Source organism: Schistocerca nitens, chromosome 2 (genome assembly GCF_023898315.1).
Source record: "Schistocerca nitens isolate TAMUIC-IGC-003100 chromosome 2, iqSchNite1.1, whole genome shotgun sequence".
In the NCBI taxonomy this organism is placed as follows: domain Eukaryota; kingdom Metazoa; phylum Arthropoda; class Insecta; order Orthoptera; family Acrididae; genus Schistocerca; species Schistocerca nitens.
Genome location: NC_064615.1, coordinates 954,387,951 through 954,414,417, shown reverse-complemented (window position 1 = coordinate 954,414,417; position 26,467 = coordinate 954,387,951).

The following is a 26,467-nucleotide window of genomic DNA, read 5'->3' as shown; positions in this document are numbered from 1 at the left end:
CCACTACAGAAGGCACCCATGCAGGGCTTATTGGGGAGCATAGAGCCATTATTTACTTTTGTGACCCAGCATTCAACTGTGGTACTGACTTTCACCTATTTAATTGATATTTATTCAATACCGATGGCATTTCAATAACTAGTCGTGTGTCTTTTGGAATATAAATCATCACAACTGGTCTCTCTACTTAACAAGATTCACTTTCGCCACGTAATTATGGAAAGGGAGAGGGGACCGCAGACCTGATTTCAATGTAATTTTATGCAGGCACACAATTATACCTAAACCCATGCTTATTACAGCAATTACCACAGGTCACGCAGAACAAATTGGGCAAAGACACTACAAGCGAACTCTGACAGTGTGGAAGAGTATTTGGCTAAATATTTCAATTTTCCTTAAAACGTAATCTGAAGAAAGGGTAACAAGTGGTGCACTTGACTATGACTGCCCATTTTGGTTTTATCTTGCTTTCAGAAACAACACTACGTTACTGAGCTGGGAGGGGGAGGATGGGGGGGGGGGGAAGAACATTTGCCGGCCTCTGTGGCGGAGCGGTTCTAGGCGCTGCATTCCGGAACCAGACGGCTGCTACGGTCGCAGGTACGAATCCTGCCTCTGGCATGGATGTGTGTGATGTTCTTAGGTTATTTAGGTTTACGTAATTCTAAGTCTAGGGGACTGATGACCTCAGATGTTAAGTCCCATAGTGCTTAGATCCATTTGAACCATTTGAAGAACATTCACTATCACATAGCGGGAAAATTTTGCAAGTCTTTGTTCCATCAATGGGCGTTAAAGTCTGAACTTTCCTAAACCGCGTATTTTACGTAACGTACTTCATTGTAGGCGAATGAAATAGTTACGGGGGCCCACAAAACATAATATCTAACTATCACATCAATACCATTCCACACAAGTGGCCAAGTAGCGGTAGCCAACAAAAATGAAAAAAAAAAAAAATACGGACACACAAGATTACTCCTTCTCTATCCTACACTCACCAACTACCGTATGTTTATTCACTCGATTACTGTACATTTTCAGACCGAAACTGCAGTTTACCAATGTGGCGGTTGCTCCAACCGACCACGTGGCGAGAAAGCAAGTACACAAAGAAAACAAATGAAAAATAAATAGAAGTCCCCCAAACTAATACTGTAAAAGAAAGACCACATTAAAATACATTAAATGAGTGAACTTCTGTTAAAGACAGAGCACTAATGCGACCGTGAGCTTAAGGCCCATGGTGCGTGGCCTGACCAAGGCACAAACCGAAAGTCCTTACTGAATTTTGACTAAATTGAAAAAATAAACTCCCTTATGGGGGTTTAGTGGTAATCTCACACATGATTTCAACATCTGGACTTTATTAACGAGCAGTTTTGATACATTCTGTCGCTTTTGTTAACATTACCAAAATCGAGAGCTGTGTCCCTACATCTGTCCAGCGCCGCTACCCAGGAACAAGTGGACCTGCGGACACCTCGCCTAAACGTTGTTCGTTCAAAAGGTGGTGGAGGGGATGGTTCGCCAACCTGACGGAGCCAATACTCGTGCCTTCGCAACCTCTCTGACCTGACTTGCACACTTTCTTTGCAAACGTGTTCGCGTTTAGAGGTTGGTACTACCCTACCACAAAACCACTCTACTCATGCAATGCTGCAACCTCTGGCCAAAGCTTTCTGCTACTTCACATATCTCATTCATACAGCCCAGGTCTCACAAGGGAAAGGATGCAGGAAAACGTGTAACACAATAAACAAAATAAATAAATAAACACCGCTTGGTCCATTCTCTCCTGCTTGTTAGCCACAGATTTATTTCTGCAGAGTAAAAATACTCTGTCCATAATTCTCCTGTACTGGAATTTATTGAGAAAAAATATCGAATAAATATGGAACGGGACAACCAGTTCCGTTTTATAATTAACTTCCAAATTGGCATTTAACTAAAATCCAACACTACATAAACGACCGACGGTGTGGTATGTAATTGCAATATCCCAAGATCTGTGTGTAAGCCTGAATATAAATACTTTTATCATTGTGCTACTCACATATGCAGTATCTCATCAAAGGCGTCCAGACACCTACTAGTGGGCATTAATATGGGGTGTGCCAATGTCTATGGAGGAATGGCTGCCCATTCCTCCTCAACAGCTCAATGAGAAGGTAGTGCTACTGGACGCTGGGGTCTGGAGGTAAGTCGACGTTCTAATTTATCTCAAAAAGTGTTCCAGATTAAGGTCAGAACTCTGCGCAGGTTAGCACATATCTTCGAAGGTTGCTGTCCACAAACCACTGTCTCACTTACGCTGCTTTATGTCAGGGTACACTGTCATGCCGATACAAAGGATCATCGTCTCCGAAGTGCTCCTCTGATGTATACAGTCTGCAGTATTGTAAAATGCGTTCATACCCTTCTGCATTTAACGTTTTCTTAAGCGCTATGAGGCTAAAGCACCCCAAACACGAAAAACACTCCCATTTCGTAACACTGCCTCCTCTATACTTCACTGTCGGCACTACACATCATGGCAGGAAACTTACTCCAGGCATTCGCCAAACGATAACCCTTCCATTTCACTACCACGAAGTATCATTCCTAATCACTCGTTTCCAATTAGCCACTCTCCAGTGACGTCGCTGTTTTTAGGACATCAAGCGTCACTTGGAATTGATTACAGAAACGGATGCCTTGTGAAGTGCTGCTCCGTCATTGAACCCAATCCTCCTTCACTCCCTTTGCTCAATCATGTTGATAGTTGCAGATCTGGTAGCCCTTTAGACCTTACGAGTCACTCCTTCCTCTGATTTTATGCGACTTTTACAAACACCCTCCTCAATGCTCGACGGTGCTTCACCACATGATGTCTACCTGGTCCTGGTTGAGCCATGGGGGCTCCTTCGCTTTTGCACTTCACAGTCACATCAACAACAGTCGACTTGGAGAGTTTTAGAAACGTTGAAATATCTACGTGGTTACTCCGCAATTCACACTTAAGTGCCTGGCAGATGATTCATCGAACCATTTTCATACTACTTCTCTACCATTCCACTCCCGAATGGCGCGTGGGAAAAAGGAACACCTAAATCTTTCCGTTTGAGCTCCGATTTCTCTTATTATGATGATCATTTCTTCGTACGTAGGTGGGTGTCAACAAAATATTTTCGCATTCTAAAGAGAAAGTTGGTGACTGACGTTTCGTAAATAGATCTCACCGCAAAGAAAACCGCCTTTGTTTCAGTGACTGCCAACCCAACTCGCTTATCATATCAGTGACACTCTCACTCCTATTGCGCGATAACACGAAACGAGCTACCCTTCTTTCCACTTTTTCAATGTCCTCCGTCAATCCTACCTGGTAAGGATTCCATATCGTGCAGCAATATTCCGGCAGAGGACGGACAAGCGTAATGTAGGCTGTCTCTTTAGTGGGTTTGTTGCATCTTCTAAGCGTTCTGCCAACATAGTGCATCTTTGTTTCGCCTTCCCCACAATATTATCTATGTCGTATTTCCAGTTTAAGTTGCTCGTAATTGTAATGCCTAGGTATTTAGTCGAATTGACAGCCCTTAGGTTTGTGCGATTTATCGTAAACCCAAAATTTATCGGCATTCTTTTAGTACCCATGTCGATGACCTAGCACTTTTCTTTGTTTAGTGCCAATTGCCACTTTTCGCGCCATACAGAAACTCTCTATAGATCATTTTGTAATTGGAATTGGTCGTCTGATGATTTTACTAGACGTTAAATTACAGCGTCTTCTGCAAAACAATCTTAGGGGGCTGCTCTGAGATTATCACCTCGGTCATTTATGTAAATCAGGAACAGCAGAGGGCCTATGACGCTACCTTGCGGAACACCAGATATCACTTCTGTTCTACTACATGATTTACTGTCTATCACTACGAACTGTGACCTCTCTGAGAGGAAATGACGAATACAGTCACACAACTGAGACGATACTCCATATGCACGCAATTAATAGCCGCTTGTCAGGAACGGTATCAAAAGCCTTGATGGATTTGTTACTCAGGTGACATCCAGTGACTGCGAAATCCTGGTCTGTGAGCCTCTGTTCGATCTGCATCAGCTGGCCCTATTGAGTGACATCACTCCCTGAAATCCAAATTCTTATTAAAGTTACACAACGGATCTAATTAAATTTAACTTCTAGTCTGGTGGTCTTAGCACTGACTCCCAGGTATCAGAATTCACATAATTTATTTTTACTTTCGTTAGTCTCATGAGATTTATAAACTACGAAATTAATGACATGATCTAGGTAAATCTCAATATTAATTATAAGTTCTTAGCGTGCATAGATTAATAACAACATTACAAATATGTAAATGGAGGACATCAAAATGAGATAGGAAACTCAATTACGGCAAAGATAATTTAACCCTAAACTGGAAGGTGCAAAACTCAACTTCTTAGCATATTAATACCGATCAACAGAGCTGCCTGATAGGGCCAGTGATTGCATAGTCGACCGAAAAGAGAGTACATGCAACAGTCCCTGTCCGCCGAGTTATGAGAAGCCAGCTTACATTTAATGGAATACTGATGAACATTTAACTCGATTCCACCCTAATCAGCCGATGCCGCCAGGTATTCTCCCCATGATGGAATCCCCCTCCCTAGAGTCGTGCTGCCCAAGAATCGAGAGATGAACTTTCGTGATCAAGCTCAACTGAAGAAGTACTGAGAACAGCTCAGCATCATTCTCTCCAACGTGTCTGCCAGAAGTGAAACAGAGGGTTAAAGTGACTCGCCCTCATGTGAAGAAGAAGTGTCTAACGTAATACATCTGGAGAAGAAAATTCCACGATTGTAATTGTGCCGTTGCCCGATATCGATCCTAGACTCTCTCGAAAAATCAACACCAAGCAGTCAGCATAAGTTCTCTTGGCGCTAGCCAATGTTATAAATTTTAAGTTGTTAATTTATTCCACTAGAGGCTATGTAAAAACCGGCATCCAATCGTTCGTCCTCTTCACGTCACGTCCTCATCCATACTTCACATTGGTTCTTCTGCCGAATTAGCAATTCATTCTGTTCACTAATGGTTAACTGAACAAAAAAGATTCATATTTATATACATAATTCTCAGCATCATTTTCCTTGCAAACAACCATCCTTACAGTCACCTTGAACTAAGTGCATAACATCACATAACACATAACAATGTATGAAAGTGACACTGTAATTATAAGGGTTAAAGTGTATCAAGAAACAAGCAAACATATACGCACCCACATCAGATGAATTAACATTATGATATAATAGAAAACGAAAGACGTGTCGAATCACAGGTCAGAATGTACGTCTTTAAAAACTGTGACTAAATGTCATTTTCATTGTGAATGAAAATTCTACTAGTACAAAGATGTAGTGCCACTTTTATGGCCGTAAGTTACTTCTACTTTATTAGCATCAAAGTGTTTACATTACAAGTTAAATCATTATTAAAAATAAATATCCTCATTTATACGGCTGAAAGCAAGGGGAAACTACAGCCGTATTTTTCCCGAGGGCATGCAGCTTTACTGTATGATTAAATGATGATGACGTCCTCTTGGGTAAAATATTCCGGAGGTAAAATGGTCCCCCATTCGGATCTTCGGGCGCGGACTATTCAAGAGGACGTTGTTATCAGGAGAAAGAAAGCTGGCGTTCTACGGATCGGAGCGTGGAATGTCAGATCCCTTAATCGGGCAGGTAGGTTAGAAAATTAAAAGTGGGAAATGGATAGGTTAAAGTCAGATATAGTGAAGTTCGGTGGCAGGAAGAACAGGACTTTTGGTCAGGTGAATACAGGGTTATAAATACAAAATCAAATAGGGGTAATGTAGGAGTAGGTTTAACAATGAATAAAAAAATTGGAGTGCGGGTAAGCTACAACAAACAGCATAGTGAACGCGTTATTGTGGCCAAAATAGACACGAAGCCCACGCCTACTACAGTAGTACAAGTTTATATGCCAACTAGCTCTGCAGATGACGAAGAAATGATGAAATGTATGATGAGATAAAAGAAATTATTCAAGTAGTGAAGGGAGAAATTTATTAGTCATGGGTGACTGGAATTCAAGAGTAGGAAAAGAGAGAGAAGGAAACATAGTAGGTGAATATGGATTTTAGCTAAGAAATGAAATCAGGAAGCAGCCTGGTAGAATTTAGTGCAGAGTATAACCTAATCATAGCTAACACTTGGTTTAAGAATCATGAAAGAAGGTTGTATACATGGAACAACCCTGGAGATAATAAAAGGTATCAGATAGATTATATAATGGTAAGACAGAAATTTAGGAACCAGGTTTTAAATTGTAAGACAATTCCAGGGGCAGATGTGGACTCTGACAACAATCTATTCGTCATGAACTGTAGATTAAAACTGAAGAAACTGCAAAAAGGTGGGGATTTAAGGAGATGGGACCTGGATAAACTGAAAGAACCAGAGGTTGTACAGAGTTTCAGGGAGAGCATAAGGGAACAGTTGACAGGAATGGGGGAAAGAAATACAGTGGAAGAAGAATGGGTAGCTTTGAGGGATGAAATAGTGAAGGCAGCAGAGGCTCAAATAGATAAAAATACGAGGGCTAGTAGAAACCCTTGGGTAACAGAAGAAATATTGTATTTAATTGATGAAAGGAGAAAATATAAAAATGAAGTAAATGAAGCAGGCAAAAAGGAATACAAACGTCTCAAAAATGATATCGACAGGCAGTGCAAAATGGCTAAGCAGGGACAAATGTGAGGATGTTGAGGCTTATCTCACTAGGGGTAAGATAGATACTGCCTATAGGAAAATTAAAGAGACCTTTGGAGAAACGAGAATCACTTGCATGAATATCAAGAGCTTTGATGGAAAGCCAGTTCTAAGCAAAGAAGGGAAAGCAGAAAGGTGGAAGGAGTATATAGGGGGGTACACAAGGGCGATGTACTTGAGGACAGTATTATGGAAATGGAAGAGGATGTAGATGAAGATGAAATGGGAGATAAGATACTGCGTGAAGAGTTTGACAGAGCACTGAAAGACCTGAGTCGAAACAAGGCCCCGGGAGTAGACAACATTCCACTAGAACTACTGATGGCCTCGGGAGAGCCAGTCATGACAAAACTCTACCATCTAGTGAGCACGATGTATGAGACAGGTGAAATACCCTCAGACTTCAAGAAGAATATAATAATCCCAATCCCAAAGAAAGCAGGTGTTGACAGATGTGAAAATTACAGAACTATCAGTTTAATAAGTCACGGATGCAAAATACTAACGTGAATTCTTTACAGACGAATGGAAAAACTGATAGAAGCCGACCTCGCGGAAGATCAGTTTGGATTCCGTAGAAATATAGGAACACATGAGGCAATACTGACCCTACGACTTATCTTAGAAGAAAGATTAAGGAAAGGCAAACCTACGTTTCTAGCATTTGTAGGCTTAGAGAAAGCTTTTGACAATGTTGATTGGAATACTGTCTTTCAAATTCTGAAGGTGGCAGGGGAAGCGAAAAGCTATTTACAATTTGTACAGAAACCAGATGGCAGTTATAAGAGTCGAGTGGTATGAAAGGGAAGCAGTGGTTGGGAAGGGTGTGAGACAGGGTTGTAGCCTAGCCCCGATGTTATTCAATCTATATATTGAGCAAGCAATAAAGGAAACAAAAGAAAAGTTCGGAGTAGGTATTAAACTCCATGGGGAAGAAATAAAAACTTTGAGGTTCACCGATGACATTGTAATTCTGTCAGAGACAGCAAAGGACTTGGAAGAGCAGTTGAACGGAATGGACAGTGTCTTGAAAGGAGGGTATAAGATGTACATCAACAAAAGCAAAACGAGGATAATGAAATGTAGTCGAATTAAGTCGGGTGATGCTGAGGGAATTAGATTAGGAAATGAGACACTTAAAGTAGTAAAAGAGTTTTGCTGTTTGGGGAGCAAAATAACTGATGATGGTCGAGGTAGAGAGGATATAAAAGGTAGACTGGCAATGGCAAGGAAAGCGTTTTTGAAGAAGAAAAATTTGTTAACATCGAGTATAGATTTAAATGTGAGGAAGTCGTTTCTGAAAGTATTTGTATTGAGTGTAGCCATGTATGCAAGTGAAACATGGACGATTAATAGTTTAGAAGAAGAGAATAGAAGCTTTCGAAATGTGGTGCTACAGAAGAATGATGAAGATTAGTTGGGTAGATCACATAACTAATGAGGAGGTATTGAATAGAATTGGGGAGAAGAGGAGCTTCTGGCACAACTTGACTAGAAAAAGGGATCGATTGGTAGGACATGTTCTGAGAGATCGAGGGATCACCAATTTAGTATTGGAGGGCAGCGTGGAGGGTAAAAACCGTAGAGGGAGACTAAGAGATGAATACACTAAGCAGATTCAGAAAGATGTAGGCTGCAGTAGGTACTGGGAGATGAAGAAGCTTGCACAGGATAGAGTAGCATGGAGAGCTGCATCAAACCAGTCTCAGGACTGAAGACCACAACAACAACAATCCTCGATTATATGTATCATATGACAAGATAAAAAAAAATAATGTGAAAGTATTGTGATAGGGTTCAGCTGATACGTTTGTGAGAAAATGTAGTGTTACAAAAATACGCATACACATTATAAGGAAAATAAACGGGATAATAACGATAACGTTAAAGTGCCCGTTGAGTATGGAGCCACAGATAATACTTGCAGCAAACACAATAAATACATTGCTAAGCAAAAAAACTGCGACACTTCGCACATGAGGTATGAATGTGTGGACACTGACACATGGATATCAAAGAAAAAGCACAATACACAACGAAATTTAGTTCAAGGAGGGTTGAATGTGGTTGCAGGTGTAGTGATAGCGTGTGTGGAGTTAGGTCAGCCCGCCAGAATGTACTGTCATCAATCAGGCGTCCTCCTCTCGTGGGAGAATGGTCCAGGCTAGGTTGTAATCAGAGTAATGAGGTATGGTAGCTTGCATAATGGTGGAGACAAAGTCTTCCTCTTCACAGCACCTCTGTGTTTTCTCTGGATTTCTTCATCGTCCACGAAGAAGAAAGTGTCAATTTTGGTTCTGCTCTGCATGGTGTATCAGGCTCCATACCAAAATATATGTCATGGGGTGCGCTACTCCACTATATTCATAACAGCAACATATGAAAAAGTCGCTCGACGGAGCAAAGAAAAATATTATCTGCTAATTAGTACTACCACATGTAAATTGCTATCCAATGCAGTTGTTTCATACTAGAGTGCTTTTCACACTGCTTGTGCATATCTGATAAAATATGGGAGTTCCCTAGAGGATAAGAAAACATGTGGAAATGTCTATTACGCAGTGCTGCCGTGTGTGGCAGACTGACCAATGACGTTGTCAGAAAAGGAACATACGTAGTGTTTGATTCTGTTTGCCTACATCCACCAACATTTGCAGAGCTTCAGCCTCTGTTCTTGTTGTTGTGCTCTAATGCACTGCATGTTTCAGTTGCATCTGTTGACAAAGTTAGCATTGTAGTTGAGACGACTGCTAATCTCAATGCATTTGGCTGCATGTGCAGTTGTGACAATGGCCTTTCCTCCTGCAGAGTGGCCTGTTTACCTGCTTGCAGGTTCGCCACCCAGCTGCCTGGCGGTGGAGCGTCTTGCTCACAACGACAGAAGTCAGTGCGACAGTGCTCGTGCACCCAGTCAGCTGCCCTCTCCTTCTCTCTGCCTCCTCTTCCTTCACATGAGCCACCACCGCCAACGTCTCAAATGCCTGTCTCCCTCACTGGAGCATGCCTGGATCATGCCTGTCTCCCTCCACGTGCAGATGCCAGACAGTGTTCAAAGCTCTCGTTCGCGTTCTCTGCAAGCGATCTGAACTGTGCTCAAGGTCCCAGAAATATAGTGTTGCCCAAGCCTTCTTGTCAGTACATTAAAAATACAAAAGAAATTATATAATTTTTCTCTTTGTAATTGTTCTCATGCCCACAGCTTCCCCTTGACTGCTCGTATGATATTCAGTTTTTTATGCCACTCGTACTAAATAAAAAATTAAAATAAAGCTAGTAATTTTATTCAAAACTATCTGATGACTCTTTGTTTAGCTATCTGTGATTCCTTGTTTGAGTGAAGAAATTTCTGTTCATTTAACATAGCACCCGCTTTCTATCGTAAATTATTGTCGTGCACAGATTTGTTGCATTTGTTTGTTCAGTTATTAGAAGTTATTATGTACATATATTATTTTCCCTTTTTATCCATAAAACCGTTAATTTATGTAAATGCCTTACAATAATTTACTTTTATCTACTATTCCCAACACCAACTACCATAATGAACCAGTGCAGAAGACATTCAGCCATCATCCACTCCGTATGTCCAATTTCGGTCAAATGGCCAGCTTTTCATTACTTTCTTCGTACGTTATTTCTTCCACTACTTCCAGTCATCTATCTCCTTTGCCAAGGTTTCCTTCGTTATTCTTGACATTATTCCGTTTCTTACAGTTTGACAAGGTGCACATGCAGCAAATAGTGGATATGTGAACACTGACTTGGAATAAAAAATTTGCACACATCTTGTCTTTTCAGTATAGATATGTGGGACAACAACGTTTTTTAGGTAATTGTCTACAGCTGTTATGTATTTTTAGAGAAGCATATTTCCTCCATCAGCTGTACAATTGTACATTTATTCTCTAATGGTTTCACTACTAACAACCATCTTCACGGGAGAAAAATGTAATTACAATAAATATATACAGCCAACATAGAGAATGAAGTAAATTAAAAAAGTTTTGAAAACCATAGTACTTACACAGTACACATCAGTGTATTATTCACTTAGTTTCTTCAAATACGACACAGGACTGAAATCCGGATGTCTCATTTATTGTGAGCAATCACCTTAACCACTTCAGCTATCCAAGCATGCATCCTGTCGAACCCAGATTCCCATATGTAGCACTCTACTTACTAAATGACCTTCGTCCATTCTCATCATAGTTCACAGTCTCAGATGACTCCAATAAGAGGTCGAGCAAAGACTGCATGCGTAACCAAGGTGTCATTATTTGCTAATATATATGTGTGTGTGGGTCTGTTCTTTCGAACAAACACTTTTCATTATCCTGCATCTATATATACATGACGAGAGACATATCCAAAAGACTAGGTGCCACATGTATAAATATATACGTGCCTTGACGCAAATATTGACACCTTCAGTACAGATGCAATCATTGTTCAAAATCTTGCGGACATCGAGGTTGCAAGCAATGAGGGAACACTATGTAAGTTTTGTGCAACAAATGGAAATTTGTGTTGGACAGGAAGTGTGCTCAGACAGCCAAAGTTTTTGAGGCGACTCCTAGCGATAAGGGGGATATCCTGGTTGGAGCATCGGTCTGGCATAGATTTTGACTTGCCACCGTGGGATTTATTTCAATGACCAGTTAAAGCAGATGTTAGAATTTCTCTTCTGATATGTTGATAATTTTCCACGATAAGTCTAGTTAATACAAAATATCGGAAAAATGAATCTGCAATACTACTGGTACATCTCCTGAAAACAAATTTCTCAAGTTGCCCCATCGACTCTAAGCTATTTTTGTTCTCTCAGTGCTTTTATATTTGTGAAGTGGTATACCCCATATGATTTGCCTGTTCTGAAGCTCTCAAATCCGACCGCATTCGCTTGCACAGTCTGTCTGATGCGCAATTGCCTGTGGCCTATTGTACACCGAAAATAACTTACAGAATAACGCCTTCTGCTTGTGTGACAGCTTCCGGGATTTAACTAGAACCTTATGTCACATGTGATATTGTCACACTGTGGCCTTCTTACTGGCGCACTCCTTTCTTGTTTCTTGTGGATGACTGGAAATTTTGTAATGCTAGAGTGGAAAGACGACCGACATTTTTAAGCACGTTCTGACCACGTATTTTCTCTTTAATGGAAAATACTATGAACAAACAGGAGGAGTCGCAATGGGGAGCCCACTTTCGCCTGTGGTCGCGAATTTCTATATGGAGTACTTCGAGGAGGAAGCTTTGGCGTCATCCAAATGGAAATCTACTTGTTTTCTACGTTATTTGGATGACACGTTCGCGCGATCTGGCCCCATGAAAGGGACAAACACCTAGACTTCCTTACACACCTGAACTCCATACATCCGAACATCAAACTCACTATGGGCGCCGAAGCAGAAGGAAGATTACCATTCCTGGACGTCATGGTCAAAAGAAGAGCGGTTGGCACCCTGGGCCACGGGGTATACAGGAAGAAAACGCACATCGACCTGTATTTGCATGCGGACATCTGCCACCACCCTGCGCAGAGGAATGGGGTGCTAAAAACACTGATGCACAGGGCGCACACCACCTCTGACGCAGAGAGTCTGCCCCAAGAGCTGGAATATCTCAAAACTGTATTTCCGAAAAACGTGTACTCGTAATGCCAGATCAGACGCGCTCTCCGACCCACCTCTACAGTACAGCGTGTGGAGAAGGAAGAAGTCACGGAGAAAGAGATAGCCACTTACTGTATACCACATACTGGCGCACTGTCGACGAAAATAGGACGAACACTAAGTAGGAACTGCCTTTTGTCCACCAAATAAAACACGAGCATTATTGGGAAGTGTCAAAGACGCTCTCGGTTTGCGGAAGGCCGGCTTATACCAGATTCCGTGTCAATGTGGGAAGTCTTATATTGGACAGACAGAGCGCACCATCGAAGATCGTTGCTGAGAACATCAGCGGCACACTCGACTTGGGTACTCCAACAAGTCGGCGGTCGCAGAGCACTGTTTGCCCGAAAATCACGAAATGGACTACCAATATACCAGGGTCTTGGCACAGACATCTAAATACTGGGACAGCGTCGTTAGAGAGGCTATCGAAATTCGTACCAGGGACGGACTCATCAACCGAGATTGCGGCTACAGCCTCAGCAGGGCATGGGAACTAGCATTGAGTCTAATTAAAAAGACGATCAGCAAAGGGAAAGAACGGGCGACTAGGGTGGACGAGATAATTACACCGATGCCACCACAGACGCCGACGCCAGCGTCTCAGCGACCGCTGTCGCGTGGGCGCGGACCGCGGAGAGAACGCCTCGCGAGGGGATGGGATTTAAGAAGGCCGCCCGCTCTCAGGAGGTAAGTTCGTCACCGCACCTGACGATGGCGACATGTCTGATCGCCGAAATATTGTGCCCGTTGGACACTATGGACTGGCAGTACACCCCTGGACTGTTCAAGCAAGAAATACACCGGGAGAAACTGAAGAATCATATACTTTTAATATTGTTATTAAAATTCCTTTGCATATAATAGTAGTCTCCTTCTTATTTGGATGCTCCTTATATACAGGTGTCCGCAGCTCGTGGTCTCGCGGTAGCGTTCTCGCTTCGCGAGCACGGGATCCCGAGTTCGATTCCCGGTGGGGTCAGGGATCTTCACCTGCCTCGAGATGACTGGGTGTTGTTGCGTCGTCTTCATCAAGATCATTCATCCCCATTATGGTCGGAGGAAGGCAATGGCAAACCACCTGAACTAGGACCTTGCCTAGTACAGCGGTGCGGCCGGCCGGTGTGACCGAGCGGTTCTAGGCACTTCAGTCTGGAACCGCGCGACCGCTACGGTCGCAGGTTCGAATCCTGCCTCGGGCACTGATGTGTGAGATGTCCTTAGGTTAGTTAGGTTTAAGTAGTACTAAGTTCTAGCGGACTGATGACCTCAGATGTTAAGACCCATAGTGCTCATAGCCATTTGAATCTTTTTTTTTTCCCTACGCTCTGTCAAGAAGTATGAGACTTCATAATCATATATACAGCTTTGATCCTTTGTCTCTTCGACGTCGCTATCAACTGATGTGATGTAACCTGTGGCCCGTTGTCGGTAATCTTTCTACCTACATGTCCAGCTTGCCATAGTAAATTCTTACATAGGGTGCTCTATTCAGTCCTCACCATCAACCTCCACAAGAGTGTCAGAGTTCCGAATTCTGATTTAAGCCATATTTTGTCCTGGGATTACGTCCTTGAAAGTCAGTTATTGCGAGTTCTCTTCTTTGGCACGTTATCTTTTAGTGGCGCCTGGAAGAACTGAGTGGAAGGCTTGGCCTTCTGACTTTGCAGCCTTGCAGGCTGACAATATTGTCTATCTTTTATTTTCCGTATGGTTCAAGTAGCTGATCATTTTTAACTCTAAAAATCATTTCTCGGGACCGTAATGAGCAGAGATCAGGTGTGTGTACTAAATGATCTTCTGTATGAGCTCTTCCGGTATACACATCACTCACATCGATTCGTCCAAACTTAACCGACAAAACACAGTTCCATTTCTTTACAGATAATATTGTCCTTCCACGGTTGACTTTTCTCTCTCCATTTGTTCTTTATAGCAAGATGTGCAGGATCCTTCATTTGTTCCTTAACAATTTCTTTCACTCATGTACTCACATAATTTTCGGAAACCTCGTTCATTAGATAAAACAGGCTGAAGCGGTCTTTTTTCTAAATCTCCGTCTACTTCTGCCACAACACCAAACGTTTATCCCACTAGGGGCTGCACAAAAATTGACACCCGACGTTCGTCCCATTACTTCCAAGTCAAGGCCTCGTTTATTTCCTACCAATGTGCTCGCAAAGAAATTTGGTGAGCGGTCTGTGACCTACATTTCTTTCTGTCTTTTTTATGGACATCCGAGTTGTGGTTTTTACGACTGGGATCAAAAACAACTCCCTCATTCCACCTGCCTTCTCCGAATTCGCCAGCTTTCAGACAATACCTTCTGCAGAAAGTGCACAACCGGAAGAGGACCACTGTAAAATGTCCATTATAGCGGGAGGCGAGTGCACGGATTATCTTTTTACCTTGCGCGCAGACTCTGTGTACTGTTTTCAACATTTCAGAATTCTCAGAACGAGCCATCAGTGTCCGTTAAGTTGACACCAGGCTGATAATGCAAGTGCGCGTACCTCCTAGGTGGCATTCTGCTTTCATGTCAGCCCCCAGTTTCTGTGGGGGATGCACTTCTGGGGTGCACCGCACCCTGTCCGTGCCTCTATTATGAGACTGACTGCCCACAGATAGGGCTCCTAAGCGAGAAGCTACACTACTGGCCGTTACAATTGCTACACCAAGAAGAAATGCAGATGATAAACGGGTATTCATTGGACAAATATACTAGGACTGACATGTGATTACATTTTCATGCAATTTGGGTGCATAGATCATGAGAAATCAGTACCCAGAACAACCACCTCTGGCAGTAATAACGGCCTTGATACGCCTGCGCATCGAGTCAAACAGAGCTTGGATGGCGTGTACAGGTACAGCTGCCCATGCAGCTTCAACACGATACCACAGTTCGTCAAGAGTAGTGATTGGCGTATTGTGACGAGCCAGTTGCTCGGCCACTATTGACCAGACGTTTTTAATTGGTGAGAGATCCAGAGAATGTGCTGGCCAGGGCATCAGTCGAACATTTTCTGTATCTAGAAAGGCACGTACAGGACCTGCAACAGGGGGTCGTGCGTTATCCTGCTGAAATGTTGGGTTTCGTAGGCATCGAATGAAGGGTAGAGCCACGGGTCGTAACACATCTGAAATGTAACGTCCACTGTTCAAAGTGCCGTCAATGCGAACAAGAGGTGACAGAGACGTGTAACCAGTGGCACCCCATACCATCCCTCCGGGTGATACGCCAGTATGGCGATGACGAATACATGCTTCCATTGTGCGTTCACCGCGATGACGCCAAACACGGATGCGACCATCATGATGCTGTAAGCAGAACCTGGATTCATCCGAAAAAATGACGTTTTGCCATTCGTGCACCCAGGTTCGTCGTTGAGTACACCATCGCAGGCGCTCCTGTCTGTGATGCAGTGTCAAGGGTAACCGCAGCCATGGCCACCGAGCTGATAGTCCATGCTGCTGCAAACGTCGTCGAAATGTTCGTGCAGATGGTTGTTGTCTTGCAAACGTCCCCATCTGTTGACTCAGCGATCGAGACGTGGCTGCACCATCCGTTACAGTCATGCGGATAAGATGCCTGTCATCTCGACTGCTAGTGATATTAGGCCGTTGGGATCCGGCACGGCGTTCCGTATTACCCTCCTGAACCCACTGATTCCATATTCTGCTAACAGTCATTGGATCTCGACCAAGGCGAGCAGCAATGTCGCGATACGATAAACCGCAATCGCGATAGGCTACAATCCGACCTTTATCAAAGTCGGAAACGTGATGGTACGCATTTCTCCTCCTTACACGAGGCGTCACAACAACTTTTCACCAGGCAACGCCGGTCAACTGCTGTTTGTGTATGAGAAATTGGTTGGAAACTTTCCTCGTGTCAGCACGTTGTAGGTGTCACCACCGGCGCCAACCTTGTGTGTATGCTCTGAAAAGCTAATCATTCGCATATCACAGCATCTTCTTCCTGTCGGTTAAATTTCCAGTCTGTAGCACGTCATCTTCATGGTGTAGCAATTTTAATGGCCAGTAGTATACGTTCATGCAACGATTCCTTATTACTAGACAGAGAAGAGATCAATAAAGATGGCTCAACCTTTGCAATTCTTCCCATCGTATCAAAAGTAAGGAGATGATCGGGTTACACATGGCTCTAATTGGTATATGGGAAAAATAAAAAGCGTCAGGATGGGAGAGGCTTGACTTTTTCATGACTTGTTCACGTTAGAAGACACTGGACAATCCTGACCAACCACTCTGCTGTTACCGCTTCTCTTCTGGCAACGCAGTGTTCCCTGCTTCCTCCGTACTGACAGGTCCGCCTCGCGTTACATTGTGGCGTTTCTCCTATCCTTCGGCTTTTATGTCCTTCAGCAGCAGGTGTTAAATTAACCATCAGTCCTGCAAAAATTTGAGTGCTTCGAGATTTAGTCATAAACTCTGGGAGAAACCACACAAAAACGGAGCTTTAACTGCAATCTTTCTGAGTATTGAGATTGTAGTAATCATTAACATGCCATAACTTGTCTCTCCGAAATCTGAAGAGCAGTAACTGAAAGTACACAAACACTAACTAAAGTCAACGAGTACCCTCACAGCTACTGAGTAAATAGACTGTCAAAATGGCTCTGAGCACTATGGGACTCAACTGCTGAGGTCATTAGTCCCCTAGAACTTAGAACTAGTTAAACCTAACTAACCTAAGGACATCACAAACATCCATGCCCGAGGCAGGATTCGAACCTGCGATCGTAGCGGTCTTGCGGTTCCAGACTGCAGCGCCTTTAACCGAATAGACTGTCACTTTCTCGCAATAATGTTAAAACACGAATAAAAGATAACTGCTGAAATTAAACTTCCACGATGCTTGCACGATAATAAAGTCACCTCAGTAAATGCAATCTAATAATCACGAGTCACAATTTATAACTGTAATACAACCATTTTCTACAAAATGTGCTAAAAAATTCAGTCCCCAGCGTAGAAGGGATGATGCGGCAGACAAAAAAATAGGTAATACACGAGTGAAGCAGATCAAAGACGTTTTCGAGATACATAGTATTTTGTAATGTCATGCTGCTCGACAATGAGTCAGCGTGTAGCTCTAATGCCTGCATGACTGTTGCAGTGTTAACATGGAGCGCTACATGTGGGGAGAACTGCGACACGGTACGGCTCAAGGCAGTAGTCGAAGAGCACAGACAATGTACAGCGAACGTTTCCCTTCACGCGGATGTCCACATTATCGCTCATTCCCTGCAGTCTACGCTCGGCTGGGAAATGGCGGCACATTAATGGTAAGTAGGGCTGTTGTGGTCAGATCACGAACGGTTCGTGGACTTGCGCTCTTCATGGAATATCCATACATATTGGCGGTATTTTTCTCAGGATATACTGATATATCGACATCAAAACGGTAATATCAAAATGGTTCAAATGGCTCTGAGCACTATGGGACTTAACTTCTGAGGTCATCAGTCCCCTAGAACTTAGAACTATTCAAACCTAACTAAACTAAGGACATCACACACACCCATGCGCGGGGCAGGATTCGAACCTGCAACCGTAGCGGTCGCGTGGTTTCAGACTGTAGCGCCTAGAACCGCTCGGCCACAGCGGCTGGCCGGTAATATCTGGTGCCGATATTTTTATATTATATTTTTTCACAATTTTCAGTAGATATTGGAAGGCGTTCTTTTGAAATTGTATAGAACATAATTTCACTTTCACTGTGTGAAAGAGTCTGACTATTTTTTGAGCTTTCATCAAGTACAATCTTTATCTTTGACTGTGTTAAGAAACTACTTGTGGTACAAAAGAAGGAGTCCGATTTCGCTTCGGAGTGTGATGTGAAGAAATAGCAGGCCAGTTTTTAACCAACTGCTGCGCTAGTTCTTCACATCAGCATTCTTCAAAAACAGTGGCTGAAAATAGTGAACAAAAATCTAAATGGCAAGATTGATCTTTACGTTGGGTGGAGACGTATGAGAGGAAATGCTGAAGTAATAGGCGCTCAGTGCTACCACCAGAAACCGTAACGTTTAGTTTCATCTCACAATGCTCAGGTTACAGCTGTTCGATCTCCGGTGTTGGCAGGAATGAAAAAAACAGGGAAGTCAACATGAAGTGTTCCGGACAAATGCGATATGTGACTAAACCGGACGAGGGACAATTCTTGCTCTAATGGCGATAGGCAGGACGCTAGCTTGTTGATGAACAGAATATCTAACAATATATCAGTACTGAAATATACAGCTCCAAAACTGGCAGTATATTTACAATGTCCAGCCGATATTTTTATAGGAAAGTACGTCAACATCTGTTCAGTCGATATATCGGTAAATAATTACTTTCTTTCGATGTTTTCAGGGGGCGATAAAGATATTTTTCTCATATCGATGTATCGGATTCACGATGTTTCTACATATATCAACAGTCCTAGCGTGTATTCGACCCCTGTTGTCTCGGAGGCGGAATTGGTTCCAAGAATTATTGAACGAGCCACACAGATACAGAACACACCACGCGTTTTCCGGCGAATACGGGACTTACGCTACGTCGATACCGGCTCTGCACTCAGGTTAATGTTGCTACTCATTTTGAATATTTATTTTAATGTAATAATGATCAGAGCAATAAAGCAATGGTTCAAATGGCTCTGAGCACTATGGGACTTAACATCTGAGGTCATCAGTCCCCTAGAACTCCGAATTACTTAAACCTAACTAACCTAAGGACATCTCACACATCCATGCCCGAGGCAGGATTCGAACCTGCGACCGTAGCGGTCGCGCGGTTCCTGACTAAAGCGCCTAGAACCGCTCTGCCACGATCGGCCGGCAATAAAGCAATGAAGAACAATTAACACCGTTTTATTCTCAATTACACACAATAACCTCCTGCATACTCAGTACTCCAGCAACAGGCGTCTGCGAAACGTGGTTGCTTCATGAAATTTGTATGGTTTTTTTTTTTTTTCCTCCATCATCATCCCTGTTAATTTGGACGCTGAATTTTCCATCACCTGTATAGCGGCAAAGTATCATACTGTCACGTAAATTATTCAGAGGCAACATCAGTCGAATCTGACTAGGCACTTAATAGTTTGCAGTACAGCAGATTATATCAAACAGAACAGGAACTGATAATACAATTTAATTCTTTTTAATCTGCAGCCTGCTCGAAGAGCTATCTTCGACATCCGTCGCTTTGTCTCCTAGCTGCCGGTTCTCCGCTGATGGCCCGTCGGCGGTTGCAAGACTGTCGTCTGTGCCCTGTGATACATGTCGTGCTTTCTGCGACATATTTTCCACACGATTAATTAAAGAATTTCCCCCATTTAGAACCATGGTTGCACTCTCAGTTGTCTCTTTGTAGAGCAACGGACAAGTCTTGAGCTGGTTTACGAAATAAATTACCGCTGTTGTAACAATAGGTCCCTTTCAGTACCTAGTGGTCATTTCTGCGCTACGTATTCGTGTCCGTATATTTTTGAACAGACTATTATGGGCGAAGTGATATACTTCTTGTTCCATTCTGTAACATGTGCTCTCTGATTTTGTGAAGATGGTACTCTGCGATGTATGTAACTCCCCCTTTCTTAGCAGCTTTTCCCATGGAAGCTTTTTTGTAGCACTATCATACTGTCTAAAAGATTAATCCAAGATTCCTCATCCAGTGAATCGTAAGCGAACACATTTGCGTGTCATACGGTCTTCTTTATGATTATTCCATAAATCTATCGAATCTGTCAGCTGCAATATTTTGCGTGAGCTGCTGATCATTTGCAAGCCTCACAGCGTTTAGGCATAATTACCTATTCGTGTACCTACCTGTGCACAACTACGGCGTCAGAAAACAGCCACACGAAACTGTAAGATTTTGTGGTAGTGCGGAAACGCTGCATCAACCGAACAATCTCTATTTTACACGGCTAGTGACTGCTAATAATTTATTGTAGTTTTGGAAATGAAGAGCAACAGCACAAAACAACAGGAATAATGGCAACAGAAACATGTAAGCATAGAACGCTCAGTTAATCTGCAAGACATCTGCGCTAAGTCCCTATACATAGTGACGTATTTTCAGCAGTTCAAACGCTACGACTCTCGCTTTTATCGGTGTCCCCAAAATCATTGATTCACTCCATGTAATGCTGTGTCCCAGACGTATATCCTGAAAAAAATTTCTTGAATTTAACGACAACGTTAGATACTGCACCAGGACCAGAAAAAACAAAAGACGTTAACAGGTGGTTATTCTTAATACAGCTGCCATTGCAACAATCAACGAGAGAATGATTTTGGGAGTTGACATCTGCTCTATTCATCGTTGCCATAACCCACTAGACAGATACCTGTACCACAGCCAGTTGCACACGAAGCTTGCGCCGGCCCGTGTGGCCGAGCGGTTCTAGGCGCTTCGATCTGGAACCGCGCCTAGAACCGCGCGACCGTTACGGTCGCCGGTTCGAATCCTGCCTCGGGCATGGATGTGTGTGACGTCCTTAGGTTAGTTAGGTTTAAGTAGTTCTACGTTCAAGGGGACTGATGACCTCAGATGTTAAGTCCCATAGTTCATAGAGCCATTTGAACCATTTTGAACGAAGCTTGTGGCAAGTAACCTCTAAATGCTGTGATTCCCTTTCGTTGTTTCTCTGTGTAGCATGTTTAATTTTCGCGACAGAATATCTGAAACTGTATGCGATAGTGGCCTGGAAAATGATAAAGCTATTTTCATCATTCAAAGGAGGCAGAATAATAAGTCGCAATTTACTTTAAATAAGGCAAAGTGTGAATTCATCCACATGAGTACTGACAGGAAACCACTAAATTTCGATTACACGACAGATCCCACAAATTTAAAGGCTGTGAATTCACCTACATGCTTACAGATGACAATTATGGATAACATAAACTGGAACGATCACTTAGACAATGTCATAGGGAAAGTTAGAGAAAGACTGCGATTATGTGGTACAATATTTAGAAGATGCAACAGGTCTACTAAAAAGACTACACTTGTACGTCCTCTTCCGGACTATTGATGGGCGGCATGGGATCCGTCTCAGATAGGACTGACGCAGGTCATCGAAAAAGTCCTAAGAATGGCAGCTCGTTTTGCATTATCGCGAAATAGGGGAGAGAGTGTCACGGATATGATAAACGAATTATGATGGCAATCATTAAACCAAAGGTGTGTTTCGTTGCGGCGACGTCCTTTCATGAAATACCACTCATCGCGTTTCTCTTCCTAATGTGAAAATATTTTGTTGGTGGCCACTTACATAGGAAGATATCAACATTGTAGTAAAATAAGAATAATCAGAGCTCACACAGAGAGATTTAAGTGTTCATTTTTCGCACACGCTGTTCGAGAATGGAACGGTACAAAAACAACTTTGAAGATGTTTAGATGAATCCTCTGCCAGGCACTTAACTGTGAACTGCAGAGTAGTCATAGATGTACAACTGAGTATTGTATGAATAAATTCAGTACAAAGTCACACAGCTGTATCTGCTACCGCAATATTGTGCGCACAGCTAATGGTGAACCGACAACATCATATTCACATGTGAACGGAATTTAGAAATGAATTTTTTTTGTTACTTATCACGTTGATGAACTGCGATGAGACTTCTTTATTCTCGCTTCTTCTTCTTCCCTACTTTTTCCTTACCGACAATTTTCGTTCTTGTTATATTTCTCATGGAATACACATTATTTCGTAGTTTTCTTAGTAACTTGATTTATTCCTCAAACTCTGTTACATCAAATAACCTTCTTTTTACATGATACCAGCTCCATACTCTCATGTCAAGTTTATCTTGCACCTGACTTCAAACTGCTGCAATAAGCCTTGACAATGTTGGCATAAAAAATGTTCTAAATTAACATTTTCTTACAGCACCACATTTTTAAATTTAAAAGCTGTTGGTGTTTTTTGATATTTTAATCTTAGTAAATAATTATTCATTACTTACAATTCTGAAACTGAGTTAACAATGCCTTCTCTTATTTTTATCTAAATTATAGTGTTGATCATGGCTGATATCAGGAGCACAAATTTCTACACAATTTACAAATTTTATATGAAATTATATAATAAATAACAGAATATTCATTGGGTAAATTACACCGAAACTATTAATTCGATTAAAAACACCAAAACTACACATATTTTTTAAATATTCATAATTTTTGTAACTTCATCTCGAACCATTCTGTAATATACTGTAATGAGGCTGAGAGAGTTTTCTATTTCTAGATACATTTTAATGGAATCGGACGGTGCTGTAATACATGTATAGTAATTATTAAACTGATATAGACGATTTGATCAATTACATCACACCAAACTTTTGTCCTTCTTTGCTTTAAGCTCAGTGTCTAGTCTGTAATCCGTAAACTGTTCATTCAACTCAACAGCTCCTGTAATTCTTGTTCACGTTAACTGAGAACAACACCATCATCAGCGAAATATATCATTGACATCCTTCTTCCATTAATTATAAATCAATTTCTTTTGTTTACTTCATATGTCCTTCTATGCACAAATTGAATGATTGAGGAGAAAGACAGCACTGAAGCCTCACATCCCTTTCAATCCGAGCACTTTTCTCTTGGTCTTCCATTTTTATTGTTCCCTCTTCGTTCTTGTACATTTAGTATATTGAGCATCTATTTGCTGATAATTCCGAACATATTGTGCCACTTTATTTTACGTACGCTTTTTCGAGATCGACGATTCCCATGAAAGGGTTCTGATTTCCTATTTTATTCTTCCTTTACCAAGCGAAACCACGCCTTTGATGCGTTTACACTTCCTAAGGCCAAACTGAGCGTCATCTAAGAAATCGTCAATTCTTCTTGTACTTTTCTGTCTTAATTCAAACTCGCTGGCTGGTATCGGTGTGTAAATAAGATGTAAGATATTTCAGTGTCTATGTCGTTAGGAAGTGAATGTCCTTGGGAGATGCATGCATGTGCGAAGGACACTGCGTCGTTTTTCTTAACAACACAATCATTGCGATATGTATTTTGGAAATTCCCAACTCACGGTGAAGGTGGAATTCCTATTGCACTAATGTTGATTTTACTGTATGTTGATGTGGTTCTTCTGACGAACATTTCCTTTCCGCTAGATCCACACACTTCCTGTAGCTATTTGGCTTCAGTTTCTTTTCGTTTTCTGATGATTTCATTTCTGAGTGACTTACATTTCTGCATGCCTTCTTTTCCTAAACGTCTGTGTGTATTTCACTCTTCCGTTGATAAACTGAAATATTTCTTCTGTTACCGAAAGGTTCTTAGTCATTACGTTTCTTACTCGTTATTGTCTGTCTAAGGCTTGTGGGTGTCGTTTTTTGGAGGTGTCCATTCGTCCTCAACTGAACTACCTACAGTGGTTGTCACTGTCGCAGAATCTACAGTGTCCGAGAGCTTTAAACACACATCATTACGAGTACTGCTTAATACCACACTGTAGTAACACAAGGAGTCTTCCCTTAAATTTTAACCTACTTTTAGTAATTACTAAATTGTGATGCGAGTCCATAACTAACACTGGGCATGCCTCATTTCGAATCCCTGTCTCACGGTGATGTGGTCGAGCTGGTACCTTGCACTGCCTCCCCCCCCCCCCCCCAACGGTCTTTCCACGCGTACACCCCCTCCTCTTGCAACTTTGAACAATGTATTTGTTATTACTAATTCAAATTTGTCGCAGAATTCAAAGAGTCTCTCTTTTCTCTCGTTCTTAATGCTGAGTTCATATTCCCTGTTCTAATTGCTTTTTATCCTTTCATCGTTTGCTTGTAGCGTCCAGATGTACTCGTATACCTGACCTCTGGTTGTAGGCGTTGGTTTGAATTCAGTTTTGATGAGAATAAGCCTGTCGTTGAACTTTTAACAGTAACTCACTCTTTGTTCTTTCTTACTATTCATAAGTCTTACTGCCGGTGTATCATTTCATTCTGCTATTCATAACAACGCGAAAGTGCTTTAACAAATATTTTTGAGAAGAATGCTTTAAAGTCGAGCTCAGCGAAGCATGTGAAATTAATTCTTCCGTGAACTGAACGCGCGCAACGGTTTAAAGTAATAATGCATTCTTACGATAAAATCGATAACTCGCTTTGATAAATCTAGTTTCATTCGGATTTTACGTGCAAAATACATGTTTTCCTAGGAGGTTTTTGAAGAGCGTCACTTCTATACTTTAAACTTGCACGAATAGGGCAAACTTTGCACTAAGGTAGAGAAATGGATCAAGTCAAAACGCAATTTTCTTGTATCGAATAATCTTTATCCATTGTCGACATGCGATGGTTTAAAGTCGAGCTAAATGTAGCACGTAAATATCATTCTTACCTGAACTAGATGTATGCAAACGGTTTGAAGTAACTAAAATAAATAAAAAAAACATTCTTACGATAACATTGAAAACTTACTTTGAAAAATGTAGCTTCACTCGGATTCTACATGCAAAAACGTTTTTCGTTAGTTTTCATAATTATGCGTGCCACTTACATGTTTCAAACTTGTGCGAATCGGTTCAAATTCTGTTAGAAGGTAGACAAATACATATAAGTAATGGCCGTTCTGTTCTTTCTTGAAAACTTTATCCGTTGCTAGAAAACAAGCAACGGAATTCGAAAGACAATAAAAAACATATAAAAATATCCTTTCAGGGGTGCTAGTTCTGCAAGGTTCGCAGGAGAGCTTCTGTAAAGTTTGGAAGGTAGGAGACGAGGTACTGGCAGAAGTAGATCCGTGAGGACGGGGCGTGAGTCGTGCTTGGGTAGCTCAGTCGGTAGAGCACTTGCCCGCGAAAGGCAAAGCTCCCGAGTTCGAGTCTCGGTCCGGCACACAGTTTTAATCTGCCAGGAAGTTTCATATCAGCGCACACTCCGCTGCAGAGTGAAAATCTCATTCCCAAACAATATATACCTGATCAATCGTCTCCCGAGTCAACAAAAATTCACATCGTTGGCCAAGCTTTGGCGGTGTAACGTAAAAATTATGGTAGAGTGAAAGTTGGGAACCACACCGAAAAGTCCTCCTATCATAGCACAAAAAAGTCGAATGTGTCCTGAGCAGAATTGGGGATATAAACGAAAGGGACTACCTTTTCGACTTCAAACATATTTGAATCACAACATCTCTAAATGTTCAGGCTTTTTAAGAGTTAACCCTAGTTCCTCGGTGCAGTGAGCTATGTTAGTTGCAAAATGTTGTCGCTCTTGCGTCTTGCAATTTGTAGGCTAAAGTTCCTGATGTTGTGCCCAGAATCCAAGAAGTCACCAGCCATACTAAACCATATATGTTATCACATGGATGAAGAGCATACATGTAACATCTTAAAAAGTTTATCTGTGTGGATAAAATTTATGGGAGTATGACATCATGTATCATGTTACTTTACTTGACACGGTGTATTTTATTACACGAAGTTGGTATTAACATTAAGTAAAAAAGCGCGAATGTTCAACGACGTTTTGATTTAAAAGTCTTTAAATTTTACAGGTAAGTGGAAAATTTAATTCCCTTCCTCAACATCCCTAAATCTGCCCATGACATATTCGCCTTTTCTTGTGTTATGCTAGGAGCATTTTTCATTCTGGCTATACTGTATCCGTCTGACCAGATATTTTTTCTTCTTACCCTTTCACTTAATTAATCAAATGGTTCAAATGGCTCTGAGCACTATGGGACTCAACTGCTGTGGTCATAAGTCCCCTAGAACTTAGAACTACTTAAACCTAACGAACCTAAGGACACCACACAACACCCAGCCATCACGAGGCAGAGAAAATCCCTGACCCCGCCGGGAATCGAACCCGGGAACCCGGGCGTGGGAAGCGAGAACGCTACCGCACGACCACGAGATGCGGGCACTTAATTAATCCCAACTATGTTTTGATTCCATCTTCATGTTTTGGAGCTGACATATAGCATTAAAAATTTAACCTTCTGCGTGCTCCTAAAATGTC